Source organism: Pipra filicauda, unplaced genomic scaffold (genome assembly GCF_003945595.2).
Source record: "Pipra filicauda isolate LSUMZ 115617 unplaced genomic scaffold, ASM394559v2 scaffold33_size4404698_pilon, whole genome shotgun sequence".
Classification (NCBI taxonomy): domain Eukaryota; kingdom Metazoa; phylum Chordata; class Aves; order Passeriformes; family Pipridae; genus Pipra; species Pipra filicauda.
In genome coordinates, this window is record NW_024104465.1 from 463,260 (window position 1) to 472,714 (window position 9,455).

Genomic DNA, 9,455 nt, shown 5'->3' on the forward strand with positions numbered 1-9,455 from the left:
CTGAAATCACCCTTCTTAATCATCTGTGACTGGCCAGCATCAAAAAAGGGATGTAGATGCATTTTGGTCTACTTGATGTTTGTGTTTCATGACAAAATTGGAGAGGGAGGGAAAAGTTGAGATGGCTGAATAACAGTCCAACAAACCAGTGTCATTGTAGCATGTTTGAAGTTGTATTTCTCTGTTCATCAGGGTAACAGGAAGCAGAGAGGATGTTAATTCAGGAGCCCTCTCAACAGTGAGGGCAAGGAATGCTCTTTTATGCCATGCCAGGAGGGCAGGGACACAGCAGCATTCAGCCCATTGAACCAGCCTCTGAGTTCCATGTTCTGAGGGACCACCACAGCCCACTGGGACTCTCTTTGGTGGTAAGTGGCCATTTTCTTACTGAAGTGAGTAAGAAAGTCAGATCCTAGATTATTCTGCAGCCAAGAAGGGAATTAAAGGGTGTATTCTGAAATAAAGGCTGTATTCCACTGGAGGCACAGCAAACTCAAAACTAACTCCTTCCCATCAGAACACGCCTTCCAGAGGAGCTGGCATGCTCCAGCTACACAGATCTCCTGCAGGCTTTGGACTGGTGACTGCATCAGCCCCACACAATAGAATCCTTTTTAGTGGTGTCACTCCTGATTAACAATGTCAGTTCTCAAGATTCTGATTTTCTGTTGTTGAACTAGACTTCTGCAGTGCACTTCACAGGGGCAAGATTAGACCCTGAAGTAGGGGAAGGCTGAAAAAAAGCCTTTTCTCTTTGTTGACTTATCTTTCCCTTCTTTTACCTGGCAAATGGTTGTTTCTTTTCCATGTGATTTATATGTTTTTTTATTAGGGTGGCTGTATTTTAGTACACTACATTGTAAATTACACCCAACTATGTATGATGGATTTAGTCATTGTGCTATAAATTGTGGTGGATTTTTAAAAGAACACGTCATGGTTGACACAACTACAACATCTGATTTATTTCTAGTGCCAGATTACTGTAACAGTCATCAAAACATTGTCTTGCACAGAGAGTTCATTAGAACGTTTCTCAGAATATTCTAGCAAATGTTTGCCTTTCAAAGGCTGCTCTTTTCTACCTATGGTTCTTCAAACCATGTTTACAAAGTAGGGCAGGTTGCAGATAAAGGAAATATGTGTATTCTGTAATGAAAACTTTGCATAAAAAGTGTGGAGGGAAGATTGCAATGTCCAACTGTTCCCATTTGTTGTAGGAAAAGAGGAAAAACTGTGTCCCACATAATCTGAGTGGCTGAGATAAAAATGACAAAAAAGCAAGCTTTTGCTCCTGTAAAAAAAAAAATAGACTTGATTTCTGCAGGCTTATAAAAAGAATCCAGGACATGAGCAGGGAACTTTTTTAAAAGCCCTCTCCAAATTCCACAACAGTGTTACCAGATTTTCTCATGCACAAAGTGTAAAAATAAAACACTGAAATTATTAAACAACACAAAGTAGAATATTTGCATATTTATCAGTCTGACATGCTGGTGTCTGTTCTGCAGCTTGTCCTGGTGTCACAGGACAAAAGTGGACACTGAGTATATACATTTGAACAGTTTTTTTTAGGACTGTGATAAATGTAATGTATCAGTTAGGAAAAAGAATTCTGTCCTGTTATGTTTCCCAGCAGGTTATTTCCTGCTGGGAAACAGGAGGAAACAGAAACAGTCTCAGTTCCTATGTTCTCACTAAATGATCTCCTGAATAACAGTAACCTGAGTCCCAGGCCATGTTCACCAGTGCACTCTGAGCCACTGCAACTGCATTGAAAAAAGCTGGATTTTGGATCAGTCAGATCCAAATTTGATGACTGTTCTAATTACTGTATTTGGGAATCCTTAATGAAAGAAGAGTACGTGTGTATATGTGTGAGAGAAGGAAAGATGGTCCCTTTGGGATGGTACACAATGGGAAAGTGCTAAGTGTATTAAATATTCATAGAACAATTAGTATTCAGCTTATCCCACAAGTTCAGATCTGAGTCCAGATCCAGATCTTCCCTAATGGATGCATTTAACCTTTTGGTTCAGGCCTTATCCTGCCAGTAAGTAACATAATTGACCTCATCCAACCCCAGAACATGCACAACCATGGCTGTGTTTTCCTGTTATTTGTATTGTGGGAAACTGGAGCTGATCCAGAGAAGTCCATGAAGAGATTCCAGACTGACTGTGGAGTGAGAACTAATTGAATTCATTGTCTGCACCAAATACCTTTATTAATAGAATATGAAATAATCTTAAATAATCCCAAAATGTTTTCATAAGCACTTGAATTTATGAAAAATATTCAAAACAGCAATTTTCAGTTATTTGCTAGTACAGATTAGTTTGTAATTTCTTTGATAATACAAATACTCAAGTTGGCAAAATTGTTCAAATTCTTAAACTAACAAATTTGTTACAAATGTTTTCAGGAACTCCTAGAAAATAAATGTTCATTAGTATTTCCAAAAGGCTGAATTTACAGCACTGCATTGCACAGCCACATCTGAAATGAATTCTCATAGCAAGAAATCTGAAAAATGAGATGTCCAGTTTAAAAGAAAGATATAAACAAGAAGGGACCTGCTATTAAACCCCCTGGTAGTAACTCTCCACTTGGATTCTAAAGGAAATTTAACTGAGCTGAGCTCTATTTTCAGAGTGTTAAACTGAGGTAAGATAAATCCTGCTATTTCAGTGCTACCAAGGACTGCTACAACAGCCTGTCTTGCCAGTCACCAGGAGGAAAACTTCCAAGAACATGAACTCATTTGCAGGGAAATGGAACACTGAGATAAAACAAGGGCTCCTCACAGCCCAGCCCAGATCACCCACGGCACTGAGCAGATGCCCATTGCTGTCTGAGCTGCTGTAACAGATCCTTTGATGTTGATATATGACTGAATCAGACAGGTCAGAAGCCAGGAGACAGAATGGAAAAGGACAGACCATGGAAAACATACAAGGACATCTTCCCACATGTTCGAACGCTAGCAGGCTTGCACGGTCGACTTGTTTATTGGCTTCAAATTAGGGTAGTACTTTAGAAGGTTATCAGTGAATGAAAATCTCAGACTATGAAAGAAACTTTCATTTTTATCTGAACATTTCCCTGTTCACATGTTTATTTCCCATGAATAATTTACCAAAGTTAACAGCTCATCACGGATCTCTGATGTTTCCGAAGCCACAGCCCACAGCTGTAGTCCCCAGTGAAAAATGGGAGTATACAGCTGCAAGGGTACAATTGCAAAGTTATGTTTAAGCTAAGGAAGGCATTTCTCTCACAATACCTATTACAGCAGGAGTGTACACTGATCCCAGTGGGAGACTAATGCATCAGCCCCACAGACACTGCTGACTCACAAATGCTCACAGAAATACAATAGCAAAACCAGTCCTGATCCAGAATTCTTAAGGAAGGGAATGTGCATCCTTCCAGTCATTACACTTTCTACTATTTGATATGCCACATATTAAACTCTGTCCACTTCAAAAGCAGGAACAATGAGCCATGCCCCTGTTGTGCCCTAACTAGTTCTATTCTAGAAGAAATGACAGTGATAGGAACAGATTTAGGGAAGGGTCTACATTAATTCTTGAAGTTTGATGTAATGCAAATATATGCAAGTTGGCAAAAAGAAAAAAAAAGCCAACATGAATTTAGCCTTTGATTCCTGAATGCTCTCATTTATTTATGGCAGAGAGTTAAAGGGCAGATATTGACCCTTATCTGTTTCTCATGGGAAAGAAATAATTTTGGTACAAGTAATCTCTGTCTTCTTTATAAGTCCACCCACTACTGTGCCTTTCATAAGAAATCAACATCCAAATTATTCTTGTAACTTCTTGACTACAGTTTTCAGTTAAATAATACAGCAGCTCCCTGTCTTGGGAAAAGTATAACTGTCAGGATATTGAAAATGTATTGAAGACAGCAAACTGAACCTATCTGATTCAATCTCATAAATGAATAACATCTTTGCTAGGCTATCACTGATTCAACTGGAATTTAAGGGCCATCAAGTAAGCTTAGTTTCTGTCTCCTGTATAAAGGGATTTTAGTTTGTCATTATCCAGCACTGCCTGAATGGAATTTATGAACATTCTGTGATACTGTCAATAGACAAACTTACTCCAGAGCTAGGAACAACTGTCTTTGTGACAGCTTATTACAACTGCTTCTTTTGCATAATGTTGACAAATAGTTTGATCCAAATATTCATTTTGAATCCCTAAATGATAGGTAGAGTAAGCAGACCCAGGCAGCCTCCCAAATCTCTCCCTTCTCGTTTCTTTTGATGCTAAAGTAAGTTTAATGCTAAACTAAAGTAAATTTAGTTTACACATGCATCTACCAATTGCTTCTATCTACAAGCTCCACTATATAAACAACATAATCACCTGAACAGCAGCTGAAAGATACCAAAATATCTAAAATCAAAAGCATAATGGCTATTTCCCAAAACCTGCCAGTAAACCTCCATGGTACAGCTGTGTGGGGGCCAACACAATGAATTAGAATAGATTTCATTTTGCACTTCTTGAACCTGTAACAGTCCTGCATTCCTTAGTAGTGCTTAGTCCTTTGCTGTATCTGTTCTGGTCATTAACATAATCTCCATTTTTATCCAAATTTTATGTTGGTTAGTAGTAGTATTTTCATTGCCACCCCACTGAGGCTACTTCTTTATTCCTTATTGTGAGTTACTTTATTCCTTATTCTGAGGCCAGGGCAGAATGTTACACTCACATGAACATTCTGTATTTGTAATAGGAAGTTTCCAAGGAGCAAACCAAATAAGATTAAACAGGATTATCTGAACATCAATAACAACCAGGGCAGCTCTTCTCTTATATCCCCATTCAGGATTCTCTGTAGCTTCTATTCAACTCTAACGGCAACAGAGAATCAAAAATATGGCTTCTCTCTCAACAATAAGCACCAGGTACAGAGTTCTGGTCCAAAACTTGAAAACCCCAATCCGTGGAAGTATTTGGATTTAAAGTCTCAAAAAAAAAAAAGGGGGGGAGGATAGAATGTTTTCTGCAGCTGAAGTTCAGGCACAAGTAAAAAGGACAGTTCACCTCAGTTCACTATAAATAGAGACTTCTAAGCAAAGACCTATCTGTGGAAAGCAAATTTGGACACCAAAATGTACAGAATAAAGGACTGATTTAGCAGTAGACCTGCAAAGATGAAAAGCTGGAGACAGGAGTTCATTTGGCACTGCTGCCTGGGAATAGACAGGGAGTCATTTCCCTCCAGTGGCTGCTTGGGTGACACAGATTTCTTCATAACTTCATAGCACCAAGAACCAATAATGCAGGTCTGTCTTTGTTCCTTCATAGTCACAGTCTCCAACTCGGTGTTGCTGAATGGCCTGACAGTCATGAGGATGAACAGCCAGCAGAGGAAGGGTGTTCCTACACACTTGTTAAGACCAGAATGACCAGGTAAAAAATTGTCTTTGAAAAGAGAGGGGTGGATTAGTTTTCCCTGTAGAATACTTCTGTAGAAGCATTTATGTAAACAAGCTGAAATACTACTTTTTGGAATATGGGAGGCCTCCTCTCGTGTGCAGGTGATCCCCCTTTTGAGGAAAGGGAAGACTCAGAACACTGAACAATGTAACAGCAGTAGCAGTGCTGCTGTGTATACATAGTTTAATACCCACGGGCTTCCTTGTTCCATTTGCAAAACAGAGATGGATTTTACTATCATGACATAGTGTGATGAAGTATATGAAGAACTTTAAATTACTGTGCAATGGATGCAGTATGAAAATATTAGACATTGAATTACTTCATTTCCAGTTCATAGTTTTCTCTTCCCTTGGTATTACAAGGCAGTGAGGTTTGCTGTTCCCTCAGGAAGGATAAAGCATGGCTAAATCCTGGAAGATGCTTGAGAGGATTTTTTTGTTTGGTTAAGTAGAACTCAGTTTGGAGCTTGACATGGCCATTGACTGTTACTGTGACCTCCTTCCCTCAAAGTAGTGTTTAATTCTGAGTGGAGAAAAGTTCCTGTGAACACCTTGTCTGCTGTATTCAGAAAGGTCTGAGTCCATGATATAGCCAGAGAACAAACTGTTCTTGGGAAAAGCATGAAAGTGTTGCTCACAGGTCTCCTTTGCTATTTCTGTAATCCTTTTTTCTGCTTAATAATCCAGAAGGGTTGGAAACAGAAGCGATAATAGTCTGTTGTGTGGCCATACTGAGAAATCATAGGTAATTTGTTTTACAAAGACATTGCACTCCTGGCAAACACTGGGCACACTGTGCTCACTTAAAAATTTTCAGTTACTCTTTCTTTTTTTTTTCTCTAAGAGTAATTGGGAAAGACCAGTGTGCTCATTTTTGCCATAGAGAGAACATCATCTGAAATGTTTGTTGAGTGCCACCAGCTCTGCTGTATAGTGATTGACTGTGCTAATCAAACACAGCCCTATGTAAGGCCAGTTTGGGGACACATTGCCACATGAACTGGGGTCTGGAAATGCTTCCCTCACCCTGCACTGAGCTGGGAAAGCCGAGCCCATCTGACCAGTCTCTCAGGCCAGTACAAGGTCCCACCAGCTCCTTCTGGTGCAACTCTACCCATGAGAAGAGTTTATAGTGCTCAGGATTTGCAGAGACTCTGCTCTTAGTGCTGTGGAGGACCAGTGAGGAAACTCCTTGTATCATGTTGTGTAGACGTACATGTTAGTCTCAAACAACCTCTGAGCATTAAACTACCATTTTTGATCTTTATGTGGACTTTGACTTGTGTGCAGACACTGGAACTTCTTCCCAGAACTGCTGTAGGCCTTTGAGGAGAGTCCTACCAGCAATACAGCAAAGTGTGATGGAGAGCATGTTCTGCCTTGTAAGGAATCCTGCTGTCAAGCCATAGCACTCTCTGAAATCAGGGGAAGAAGACCTTTAAAAAAATATGTATCTTGAAACTGTCACGTCTCCAGCCCATCTGCTTTGCCCATCATGGCAGTAATTTATCCAGCATTTTGCCTTACTCATATTCCTTGGAAAATCACTTCTCTGTGCAGAGCAATCGGTTTCTTTTTCAGGGCTCAGCTTGAAGTGCAAGGCTGTAAGCGGGAATATTGGTACTCTGACTCATTCTCTTGGAGGGCTATTTTTATGATTGTTCATGGAACTACATCTTAAAACTCTCAGTTCGTGTTCTTAAATGATTTTCACAGCTTTCTGCTGAGTCGTCTCAGCACAATGGTTTTCCCCTCTAAAGTTAGAGACTTTCTGAGGTTCTCGGGAATGTAACTACTCTCCATCCCTGCAGCTTGTAAAAGCAAACTATTGGCTGAGTACCTCCTTCTTTTTCTTCACCTCAGTAAGTGGCTCCAAGTCAGTGCTATTTAAAATTTAATCAGTCTTGTCCTAACAGGATATACTTCTTGAATTTTAGTGGTTTATGTAAAAGATAGGTTAAATTCAGCTACACTAACTGCCTCGTGACAGAACCTTTATCTCCAGAACCTCTTAATGAGCTCTCATTAGCACAAATTGCCCCTCAATCTCTCACCACTTCCTATCTCCTGCTTTCTTTGCAATCCATTAGCATCCGTTAGCAGCCTCATTTGAACAATTAAACTTTATTGTTTCCAGAAACACACAAGGACCCCCAGGTTCTTCTATTAGGTCTGTGTCTCAGGGACCTGGGAAGGGAGTCACACGTCCAACTTAACAGAGGCCTACATTATCCTCAGGGAAAAATTTACTGCAGGTTGTTGATGTGACTGGTAACTCCGGAGCACCCTATAAAGGCACTTAAACTAAATGTCTGATGTTAGAGTGCAAGAATCTCCATCCTTTCCTCACACCCGAGGTTCAAGTCTCCCTGGCTGATCTCTGCACAGAACTGTGCCTTCTCCGTGGCGTTGATTCGCCACGGGTTTGTCTTGTGCTTGTTTATGGTCACCATTAATGGCTCAAACTTCCCTAAGTGAGCTGGATGTTCTCATTGGTTCTTATTTGCCTGTGAGTGTTTCAACTACCAGCAGGCAAACTCAAACTCTAAGCCATGACAATGGTCCCCTGACACTGTGCTCGTGGATTAAAGGCTAGAGTGGCCCTGGAAGCTGATCCCTTCCAAAGGGATGGAGTCCATGGACTCTTAACAGTAATTGTATGGTGTGATGTGAACTGTATTTTCTGAGCTTGTCTGCTGACTGTGTTTAAAGCCCCTTGAGAAGAAACAGATCAGAGGTTTTACAGCTACACAGAGTTTGTGCCCGAACACTAACGGCTACGTTGGCAAGCAGGAGGGACTTGGTATTTCTTACTCTTTCCTCAAGATACACCATCTTTTCTTTTGACATTTTGATAGATCAGCAGATTCTCATTCCATGTTATATTCCAGGCATGCAGCTGAGTGATGATTAATGTCTATGAAAGTGAAAATACTGCACCTTTATTTCTTCTGTCTTTACTGTGTTACATTATATCTTGTTTGATGACATCCAGAACTGGGAAACGTGGCTCCATTCAAGTCAATGGCAAAGCTTCCAGTGACAAAAGTGTCTCATTCATAAAGCTGTAAGCACATCTTACTATTTTTTTGTAACTTTAATTAATTAAATGTTCTCAAGAGGAGTCAGACAGAGCAAAATCTCAGCTTCAGCCTTCATCTGATCAGAAGTCTCCATTTTGCTGAAGCTCCACGCAGGTATGAAGTCTTTTTTCTAATATCACATGGCAGAAACAGAGCCTGTTCCTTTCTAAGTGCAGGCTGCCATAGTTTTTCTCACCAACTTGAAAACCATGACGGAAGCAGATCTTTTTTTTTACTTGTTTTGTGGTTGTTAGGGAATTTTTTTCCCCAAATATTAGTGTTTGGAAATAATATTAATTTCTTTGCTCCTTCTTGTGCATCCCCCAAAGTGGATTTCACTTTACAGGTGTTATGTTCGGTAAGGACTGAATCACTTGCTAGAAATTGGCCATAATCCTTTCGATTCGTTATTTTCTGCTAATCTTCAAAGCTTTTCCTAAGTTTAACAAGTCGCTGGAGTTATAGGAGATGGCGGATTCATCCCAGTCCCGAGGAAATGCCTTTTCAGGCTTTACCCCACTTGCTGACGCAGCTCAGACATCGGAAACGCGAGTTTAAGAACGCGGCGGAGTTCTTAAACTCCGGGGCGAGGGGAGCGGGAGAGACTTCTCAAACTCTTCACAGGGGTCATGCAAACTGGCATAAAGTCTTTTAACAGCAAAAAGTTCCAAAAAGTCCGGAACAACCGCAGGCTTTGCGCTCCTCCGGCCGCCGGGGAGCGGGGCAGGGACAGCCCGGGGCTCCCCCGACCCGCCGCAGCCGGGACGCGGCGCTGGGAACTCTCGACGGCTGTTGCTCGGAGTTGGTGTTTTTGCGATCCCCGCCGTGAACTTCGCTCACGAGTTGAAAGCTCCCGCGGTCCCCGCGCCCCGCCCGGCCCCGTCCCGGGGCGG

The 9,455-nt window shown here is 41.1% G+C and overlaps 1 long non-coding RNA gene across 1 annotated transcript; it reads left to right on the forward strand.

Annotated features, from left to right (window-relative positions):
- Positions 1 to 220: 220 nt before the first annotated feature.
- On the forward strand, positions 221 to 9,453 carry LOC120323767. Its single transcript, XR_005564594.1, has 3 exons — positions 221 to 368; positions 5,346 to 5,450; positions 8,993 to 9,453. It is a non-coding gene; the product is annotated as an uncharacterized LOC120323767 (long non-coding RNA).
- Positions 9,454 to 9,455: the final 2 nt, after the last annotated feature.